The sequence below is a fragment of the Prenolepis imparis genome, unplaced genomic scaffold (assembly GCF_030444845.1).
Source record: "Prenolepis imparis isolate NDT839.2.m4 unplaced genomic scaffold, iyPreImpa1.0 SCAF_86, whole genome shotgun sequence".
NCBI classification, from domain to species: domain Eukaryota; kingdom Metazoa; phylum Arthropoda; class Insecta; order Hymenoptera; family Formicidae; genus Prenolepis; species Prenolepis imparis.
Window position 1 is genome coordinate 1 of NW_028141244.1, and position 11,509 is coordinate 11,509.

An 11,509-nucleotide genomic window follows, 5' to 3' on the forward strand; every position below is an offset into this window, starting at 1 on the left:
AAGCAGTGGTATCAACGCAGAGTACTAGATTTCTTTGGACGTTCTCCATTACTTCTTCTTCGACATTCCAAATATCGGATTTTTTAAAAGAAATCTCCTATTAGTAATGGAGAACGTCCAAAGAAATCTATTAAAACGCCTGAGAGCTTGCGTTAGAATCGATGGTGGTCATTTTGAGCACTTATTATAAATTTTTTTGAAACTAAAAATCCGCTCTTTTTAGAGCGACCAAAGTCAATCCGCTCTTTTCAGAGCGACCAAAAAACAACTCGCTCTTTTCATAGCGACCAACACATTCATACGTGGAACATCTTGTTCGCAAAAACATAAAATTAATTTTTCTCATGTCTCGCTTGCGAAAAATAGCAAAACAGTAGATAATGTTAAGTTATTAAAAAAAAAAGTATAACGTATTATAATACGTTATAATGTTTTTTTTAAATAACTTATAAATTATATATATTATTATCACATGTAATGTATGTATGTACATCAGAGCTGTCCACGTTTTGCACTTTTTGGCCGATTTCCGAGGCTCACCGCCTAGCGGCCCCCACTTACGCTCGAGACCTTAGCAACGCGTGGCCCGATAACCGTAGTTTCAGGACAGCTCTGATGTACATGTACACGTTCACGTTCGGTAACGCCGTGATTGTTATCGTCGCGTCGCGTCGCGTCATCGCGTCGCGTCGCGTCACCGCAGTCTGTTGTCATCGTCGCAGACTATTGTCATCCGCATCGAGTAACGTGCGCTTTGCATTTAACGCGTTTTTGTAAGTGATTTTAATAATCAATCAGTAGTAACCGAGATTGTGATTAACTGTTACAATCGATAAATAAATTCTTTATTTTCGATCAAGTGCGTGAGTGTATTCGTTCTAAATGTAGATACAATTTCTGAAAGAAGAAAAATTTGTTTATTATTCGGTGTGTCAGATGGGAATATCTCATTGTTAACAGTCGTGCAACAATTATTCATCAGAAGTAAAAGTCATCAAACACCTCTACAAGGTAAGAATAAAAGTGAGTAAGTGAGAGAGAGAGAGAAAGAGAGAGAGAGAGAGAGAGAGAGAGAGAGAGAGAGAGAGAGAGTGTGTGTGTGTATGTACGCACACACGCAAAACACAGACACAAACAAACACTAACACATCGCGTGTAGCGAACAGCTGATCGCAGCGAGTGCCTCACACAGTCGCCCGCGTCGGATAATGAGTTGCGCCGCTCCTGCCTACCGCCCGTACTCGTGCCGTAATTCGCTAAATATTTCTTTTAATAATTTGAAAACTAAGCTTCGGATCAAATTTTGGCAAAGGAAAAATCGTCTTAGAATCCAGTCAGGAATACGATATTTTAAGGACAAACGGTTGTTTTGAATCACCCTGTATATATATATTCTCAAAAATTAAAAAAGAAAACATTCGCGCGAGTGACTAACGATACCCTTCTTTCTTGAAAATAGATACTTTATTGAAAGCGTACTGGCCGCGCATGCGCGAAAAACCCGGCCCATATCGCCACACTGAGTCCAGGTGTCAGGAAGGCGGAAGGGGGTGATATACGCTTTCAGGCAGGGTACGCGACAAACAAGACAGCTGTAGTGTAATCAAACTATATAATTAACTTTGGCAACGGTACAAAAGGTATTCCACGAGATCGCGGACCCGCGTCGGATATACGTCCGTCCAGTTCGCAGTCCCGAAAACGAAAGACGAAGATCCCGCGTTCTTGTCGAGCTGGTCGGTCACGCCAGCGCCACCTCGACCAATCGCACGCCGGTACGTCACTCTGAGCGTGACGTCACAAAACGCTATGCGCGCCCTCTACTTCCGTAGTCCGCGCTACCGAGTAAGGTATAACCTTACAGCTCGGCCATTCTGACAATGACATTCGACCCGAATGTTTTATAAAATAATACATTTTTTCTATTTTGACTTAGACTACTAAGAACATAAACTTTGAAAACGAACCAATGAACAAATGAATAAATGTATCACAATAGCTTATAAGACTAGCGCTCTTTTTTTTTTACTCGCAACGAAACTTAATTAAAGGAACAGAAAAGCTTATAATGAAATGAATATAACTTTGAATGAACTTAAAAGAAAATTGCACAGTATGTCTTATAAATACCATAACAATAGAGTAAATTAGAAAAACGCTTACAAACAGAATAAATATTAATATAATAGTAAAATTAACTTAAACTACAGGCGCAATCGGTTTAACCCACAGCTTCATGCGGTCCGGAGACAATACAGAGTCGTATGGGTTAGACGAGATATTGAAACCAGGGATGTCTCTAACAACATATCTATTCTTGTTTAAGACCTTGGCTACTACATAAGGACCTTTGTATCTAGACTTTAATTTTTTATCTTCTCCTAGTTTAAGGGTAGCATCCATAATCAGAACGTAATCTCCTTCCTTATATTGCGAAGGCTTTTTGTGCCTTTCATTATAGTAAGTCCTGTTATACTCTTTGATTTTTTGAGAGGATTCAAGCGCTAACTCTCGACTATTGACTCTCTCTTTCTCGTGATTAAACTCGATTTTTGCTAGGTCTCTTAAAAATTTTATCAGCTGAGAATCAGACTGATTAATTTGCTCAATGCCAAAAAGAATTTTGGCCGGTGAGGCCTTGACTGATGAGTGGTATGTGTTATTCAACACATACTGAATAGAAGCAATATGTGAGCTCCAAGCTTCCTGATTCTTCACCACCTTCTTAAGAGACGCTTTGACAAATCTATTAACCCTCTCGATAAGGCCGTTGGCCCATGGAGCTGCTACAGCGACGAGACGATGTTCAATGTTGTGGTGCTTTGTGAAATTAGTAAATTCTTGCGACGTGAAAGCAGTTCCACGATCTGTGATTAAAATTCTCGGAGCTGCAACCGTTTGCAACAAAACTGCTAGACATTTGATGGCCTCTTTTGAAGTTGTTGATTTAACGGGAAAAAACCAGGTAAAACGTGAAAAAGCATCAATAATTAGGAATAAATGCTTAAAACCATCTGCAGATTCCAAAATTGGGCCAAAATGATCCGCATGCATAATCGCGAACGGAGACATTGGTACTGCATTTCACCCACGCGAGAATTTGTAGCTGCATTTGCCATTAGACAAACCAGACAATTATCAATATAATTTTGGACCCTTTTCCTCATCGACGGGAACCAATAATTATTACCTATGCCTTGAACGGTTTTTTCGACCCCGCAATGGGCCATCTCATCATGGTATACACGTATGATGTTCATGATCATAGACTCAGGAATCACGAAACGGGATTTATCAATGCCCTTTCTAAAAACAAGGCCTTCGATCAAATCAAACTTTTCGTGATTTTCATATTCTAAATCTCTAGCCAAGAACTTCAATCGGGGATCCTGCAACTGCCTGTATTCTAATTCTTTTTCAAGTGGCAAAGCTTCAACTAAATTGACGATGCGACTAAATGCGTCCACATGAGCCATTTTTTTGCCATCTCTATGGATGATGTTGAATCTGTAATTCTGAAGTTTGAGAATCCAGCGAGCTATTCGCGGATTAATATTTGCTTTATTGACTGCATGTACTAACGCATGACAGTCCGTAATCACGGTAAATTGTAATCCATACAAATAAATGTGAAACCTTTCAACGGTCTTCACTATAGCCAGCATCTCTAGCTCGAAGCTATGAAATTTACTTTCAGCCTGATTGGTGGCCTGGCTAAAATAGGCAGTTGGTGACCATAAATCTGATTTCTGTTTTTGGAGCAGAATGCCTGCGACTGCAACCGCACTTGCATCCGTATGAATTTCTGTATCTAAGAACGGATTATAAATGCTTAGAACTGGAAAAGAAATTAACTCGTTTTTCAACGTATTAAAGGCTTCTAAGCACTTATCGTCAAAATAAAAATTCATAGATTTTCTAAGGAGGTTATGTAACGGTCTGGCCTTAGAGGCGTAATCTTTGATAAACTTCCTAAAATAATTCGTGAGTCCAAGAAATCTCTGAACCTGAACGACTCTCTTAGGTATCGGAAAATTCTTAACCGCTTCTACGTGCCACGAGCTTAAAGTAATGCCATCCGGCGATATAATGTATCCTAAATACTCAATCTTTGACTTTAAAAACAGGGATTTATTATAATTTACTTGAAAATTATGCCTTTTAAGTTCAATGAGAACTAGTTTGAGGGTAGATAGGTTTTCTGCAACGGATGAAGATGGTATTAGGATATCATCAATATATATGATAACTTTATCATTTCTAATTAATGGATGTAGAATTTGAATTAAGCGCTTTTGGAATTCTGCCGGCGCTTCACAATATCCAAAAGGTAATCTCGTAAACTCAAATTGCCCATCCGGAGTGGCAAACGCAAAATACTTTGTGGCTTCCGGGTGAAGCTTAATATTACACTCGTCAAAAAAATTATCGCAACACGTAATTAATATCAAAATTTAGTATAAATTCAAATAAGCGTATCTCCGCGAAAAATTGTCGTATTTCAAAAATTTTTTTTTGTTTTAAAGGGTAAAGTCTCTACTTTAAGGAACTTTCGTTCGATTTTGATTTTATTCTCTTCCCTTTTCTCCATCCCTTTTAAAGGAGGGACGTGTTTTTTTTCAAAAAATTGCATTGTTTGACGAACTCTATGGAGTGTACTAAATTTTTTTCGTAAATATCATCATAACTATCGTAAAATATGGACTTTTCTCTACAAATTTAAAAAAAAATTGAATACTGTACGATTTTTTTTCGCGAAGTTACAGCATATCAAAGTTACCTATGCATTTTTGCCTATTTAATTACCGCCAACATTAACATTACCCGATGGGCACTACGGGGAGGTTGCTGGTCAGATTTTGCCCATCGTGTGTGTGTGTGTGGGGGGGGGGGGGCAGGCATATATGTATTCGTATATAAAATTGTATATTTCTGCCTCGTCTTCGGAGGACCTCTTGCAGGCGCTCACGCATATTAATGCAGGCTCTAATTATGGCTTGCAGAATTTCGAACCATATTCGATGTAGGACTGCTTCCAATTGCTGGAAATTGGTTGGTAGTCTTTCAAAATCATGCAGCCATTTTCCCATAAAAGGTCATCCGAAGACGAGGCAGAAATACACTATTTTAAATACGAACATATATCCCTGCCCCAACACACACACACACACACACACACACACACACACACACACACGCACGATGGGCAAAATCTGACCAGCAACTTCCCCGTAGTGCCCATCGGATAATGCTAATGTTGGCGGTAATTGAATACATAGGCAAAAATGCATAGGTAACTTTGATATGCTGTAACTTCGCGAAAAAAAATCGTACGTTATTCAATTTTTTTTTAATTTGTAGAGAAAAGTCCATATTTTACGATAGTTATGATGATATTTGCGAAAAAAATTTAGTACACTCCGTAGAATTCGTCAAACTGCAATTTTTTGAAAAAAAAACACATCCTCCCTTTTAAAGGGATGGAGAAAGGGGGAGAGAATAAAATCAAAATCGAACGAAAGTTCCTTAAAGTTAAGACTTTACCCTTTAAAACAAAAAAAAATTTTTGAAATACGATAGTTTTTCGCGGAGATACGCTTATTTGAATTTATGCTAAATTTTGATATTAATTACGTGTTGCGATAATTTTTTGACGAGTATATAAAAATCATCTTTCAAATCCAGCAAGGTGAAAACCGACCTATCACTCAAACGCGACAAACAGTCTTCGATCACTGGGAACGGATATTTTTGTTTGGCCACTCTACAATTGAGTGGACGTAAGTCTACGCATAACCGAATGTTTCCGTTTTTTTTTCTTACGGGCACCACCCTGGCACAATACGGTGACGTGCTAAGTCTAATAATACCACGCTCGAGCAGGTCGTCCGTGATCTCCCTTATCTTAATGCGTTCCGACCAAGCAAACCGCCTTGGGGCGTATGCAAAAACAGAGTTATCTTTTAAAGAAATGTTAACTAAATAATCCTGCTGCGGAGGCGACACTTCCCTGTCCTCAACTTCTTGAAGCACAGTCATTAAACTTTTATGGGTGACCTGGTCCAAATCGGCCTGCACTTTTGAAAAAAAGTCGTTACTAGGAGCTTCCTCCGCGTCAATAACAAAAGCAATTTCTGAAAACAGCTTGATTTTAATTTTTTCCTCCTTTGATCTTACTGAGACATCGATCTCATATTTAGAGAGGAAATCTCGACCGATAATAATATCCGCAGAATGGAATCATATTTAAAGACGTGCAAATCGATACAAGCTGAAAGACTAGGCAAGTCATCAAAAACGATACTAGTAGACCAGATACCCAGAATATTTACAACCTGACCGTTAAGCAGTTTATAACATTTATCCGACGTTTTCAAAGAAACGTTACTAAATTTACAAAATTCATTATATACAGAAGCATTGATAAAGGAAATCGGACTTCCAGTGTCCGCTAACGCAGATTTATCGCAGACAGTTGAATTTAATTTAACAACTTTGACCACGTGGTCGGCGAAAAACTTTTTTTGAGCAGTATTACCCTGAACGCACGCAATCGTCGATGCCGAATCATCAGCCGCAGTCTCGACAACCGCGACGGCAGCGGGTTGACCCTTGAGAAGAGGCGCCTTGCCTCCCGACTCCTTCTTCTTCAGCTTGGGGCAGTCGTTCCGCACGTGGTCACTACCACGGCAGTAAACACAATGGAGGGCAGCATTCCCGGGCTTCTGCTGGTGGGCACCTTTTGCAGGTGCGCCGCCAGCTTCGCCAGCCTTGGCAAACTTGGGACCGTTGTCCTTGAACTTATCAAACTTGGTATTCGCTGGACCAAACTTCTTAAAAGCATCGCCACAATTTGAGGTAATATGCTGCATCTCTCTAAGGAACTGGTTTAGAGAGTCCACCCGTAACGAGGATGCAATACACTTTACGTAGACATCATTGATACCACCGATCAATAACTGGATGGCATCGACATCTTCTAATTTCAAATTTCTCATAAGAGCCAGCTTATCCATAGAATAGTCTTGAAACGATTCGGTGGAGGAGCTCCATTTTCGTGCTTCTGCTCTCCTCCTGACAACATCGTACAGGACTTTCTTCTTAAAACGGTCTACGATGGCAGCCCTGAAGCATAACCACGACCGGTTTACTTCACCAGAGCTCAGGTCAAACCAACGACGTGCTGATTTTGATAATTTGGTAGCTGCAGCGGCCAGCATCACCACCGATGAAAGATTAATTAACTCAGCAACGCTCTCGATCTTCTGGATCCATAACTCGATATCCTCTTCTTCTGTAGCACCGAAGGTGGGGATCTGTGATGAGAGAAATTTTACTGCGTTGCCCGCCGGAGCAACGGAACTCTCAGCTCCTGTGAAATCTCTTGCATGGAGCTGGTTCTGGTAACCAACAGCCGTAGGAGCTGAATTGGGTCGGAATTGTTGAGCCTCCGATCCTTGGCTAATGGCTAGGGAGGCCATAACCTGTTGCATCTACTGCTGTTGCTGTTGCATCAACTGCTGTTGATGTTGCATTGATTCATTCTGGAGTTTAAGTTGATTCGTTAAAACAGTACAGAGGCTGTTAAAAGAATTCTCCGAAGGAGGCGGTCCTCTTCTGACCGTATAGAAAGCCTGATCGGAATGTACTGACCGCGGACTACCTGGGGATGACAGTGCTGGCTGCACTGCTTCTTCAGCAATCTGGGCCGAATGTTGCGCCTCGCGCAGGGGACCGTTCCTTTCCAAATGCGCTGTCAACATTTCGATGTAGCTTGTCCTATCCTCGGGAATATTCGAAAGACTTGAACTCGCTTGAACATGCGGGCTTCTCCATGGAGCTCCTCCAACGACATCGTTGAATAACGGTCCGGCGGCACCATGGTGAACCACGAAAACAACTGACGATGAAATAAGTTCGGCAAAAACAGTCACAACGGCTAATAGCGCCAACCGCGGGCCCGCCAAAACTGATGCTATGTGTGCTAATCACGTGACCAGTATGGCTGCTCACTTCCGACGACGCACCACGAGGTAGCACCGAAACAATATGGCGGCTCGTTAACGGGCCACGTGCCTCGACAAAGCACGCGGTCAAAAGGGCGGCTCAATCACGACGCGACCGAAAAACACTTCGCGAGCAAAGACGACGCGACGGAGACGGACGCCAAACGACAATGCCCGAAACCAATGAACGAGTCTTTAATCTCACGACGAGCACCGTACCCTCCTGCGTATCTATATCCCACTTCTGAAGCTGTAAGGCTCAGAGATATTTTGCGAGGTTACCTCGCGGAAACTCAACGAGTCCAGGTGTCAGGAAGGCGGAAGGGGGTGGTATACGCTTTCAGGCAGGGTACGCGACAAACAAGACAGCCGTAGTGTAATCAAACTATATAATTAACTTTGGCAACGGTACAAAAGATATTCCATGAGATCGCGGACCCGCGTCGGATATACGTCTGTCCAGGGGGTCGATTGTGTATCTTAAAACCTAGTGAAAATGACAAAAGTGAGCATTCACTTGATTGGCTAATTTTCACTAGTGAAAATACGAAATATTTCGCGTGAGATTATTCGACAAGAAATATTGTGTCGAATAATGCCAAATTATGTCAAAATGTGTCGAATTTCCTATTTAAGCATTATATATAATACAATATATATATTGTGTCATGTTAGAGTAGAGCGGTTAGAATACGGTTAGAAATTAAACGGTTAAAATTGAAATGGATATTATTAATGTTATGTTGCTGGTAGAAGAAGAGGAAATAAGAAATATAAATAAAAAGCGGCAAAATAATTTAAATCTCTAAGAAGATTAAGGGATACTCAAAATCCGTTTGATATCCCAGATAATTCATTCCTTAAACTGTATAGGTCATATATAAGCAAATTTTATATTTTATTATAATTTGTTATTATTTATTATATAGTTTTTATATTTTATTATATATTAATTATTATTTATTATATTTTGTTATATTACAATTACACTTAATTATTTTATATTTTTTATATTTTATTATATATTAATTATTATTTGTTATATTTTGCTATATATCAATTACACTTAATTATATCAACAAAAATTAAACATCTCTATGAAGTATTTACGCGAATGCACGATACGTAAACGCACGGACGTTTCGGTCTCCTTTTTGGGGCCTTCAACGTGAAATTAATTTAATAAAATATAATTACAGTTAGTCGGATAAAAACAAAACCAATAACTTAAGCGCAGTACAAGATCAATATAAAAATTAAGTCCTTTTTATATTGACCTTTTGTATTGCGCTTAACTTATTGTTTTTATCCGACTAACTGTAATTACTTAATTTAAATTAATTTCACTGAAGAAAGCTCAAAAAAAGGACCGACACATCCATGTGTTTGCGTCGTGCGTTTGTGTATATACTTATTATTCATATATTCAATTATATCAAAATTTAATAATAAATTTTTTGCGCTTGAATTACTGCGCTGGCTCCTTTTGCCTATTTTTTACTATTATTATTACTATTATTGGAGCCTCTTTAAACCAATATAATTTATTTATATATATTTTTTTTATAATCATTATTATTATATATTATTTGTTATCATGTTATACATATGTGTACATTATACAATATATTATTATAGATTATCCAAGATAGCAACTCTACAGTTAATAGAGGAATTAATAATTTTTATGCCAGTTCCGAAAAGAATAACAGCAATTCCTCAACAGTTACAAGTAAATATATACATATAGCTATGTAATTTTCTCCTTTTCTACTTCATTTATTTATACTATTTAATTTATTTATCTGTATTTTAATTATTATAATTTTAGATTGCAACACTTCATTTTCTCGCATCTGGGTTTTATCAAAGGAAAGTTGGACAAGACTTCTTATCATGCATGAGTCAAACGTCAATCTCCGTCTCTATACATGCTACAATAAATACATTAAACAGAATTATGGGACAATGGATTCAGTTTCCAACATCAGACATAAGGACACAACAAATTAAAAAAGAGTAAGTTGTTAATAATACACTTAAAATTTATGATATTTATATAAAAATTGTTGTAATCTAATTTCATCTTTAAAATATCAGATTTTTCGAAAAAACTGGATTCCCAGGAGTGATTGGAGCTATTGATGGAAGCCATATTGCCATCTTTCCCCCACAAACTGAGAGAGAACACTTATTTATTAATAGAAAATTATATCACTTCTTGAATATGATGATTGTATATATAAAATAATATATAATATATAAAAGATATATAAAATATATATATATGATAAGAACGATTAGAAGTGCTTAGTAATAACATTAAATGCAATATACATATATTGCACAAATAAAATACAATAATAACTTATATATATATCTTTCTATATTAGGTGTCTTCATACAATAACGAAATATTAGCAGTAAATGCGATGCATGGTGGAAGGACGCATGATTCGAGAATCTTTCGTTCTTCGCGTTTATTTTATTATTTAGAAAGACAGCAAGAAGCAGGCGAAAGAAGTTCATGGCTTATAGGTATGGCTAATAATAAATAGATTTGTGGCGTTTGTACTTTACGCGTATGATTTAGTGGTCAACTTAGAAGTCCTATTTGATACTCTATTCCAAATCTCACTATCCTTTATTTCACGCACTTCTTTCTTCCGCTCTCAATACACGACTGCTTTCTCTCCTCTCTCGCTCTCCCCAGCGCCACCAACACTACAACCATTCCTCTCTTGGGAAAAACTAAAGCTAAGGCTATACAGTGCAACTATAATATAAACTAAAGCTAAAGGCTATACAGTAACATAAAATTCTAAATTGCTAGCTCTAACTAGGGGGAGCTGCTTTTCTTATTAGCTTTATGAACGTAGTCCTTAAGGTAAACTGGTGTTTTGGTAACCCTTCCCGGTGACTATGTGTCCCGTCCGGCGTTTCTTGGACGACCCGTGACGCCTCTCCGGTGTTCTGAAGTCGGTCCACTACCGTGTGAGGAGAGCTGGCCTTAAGCTCCTGAGCCTGTGATCTTACTTCTAATACTGGTGTGGGTGTCTCGTTCGTTCCTTGACTTGAGCCTGCTTGTACGGGGGTCTTCGGCGCTGCCCCGCTCGGCTCTCTTTCTATATACCGTTTCACATAGGTAGAGTTGCGATAGATATCGCCCTCCGGTGACTGAACCGAGACTGCGTTGCCGTCCTTTCGGACGACCTTCATAGGGGTAGCCGCGAAAGATGTGGTCAACTTGTTGATTCGCGGTTGACGCATTATCATGCTGTCACCGACTGCAACAGGGCTCGTCTTCGCGTGCCGTCTCTTGTCCGCATATTGTCTGCCTACTTCTTTTCTTAAGGCGTCCCTGTCTCTGACCTCTTCATCCAGATAGTATTCGGTTGACCTATCCTTGAAGGTCGGGAGTTTTGACTTCACCTTACGGCCCAGCATAAGGTCACTCCTCCGGACGCCCGTAACCGTGTGAGGCATCGTGCGATACGCTTCCA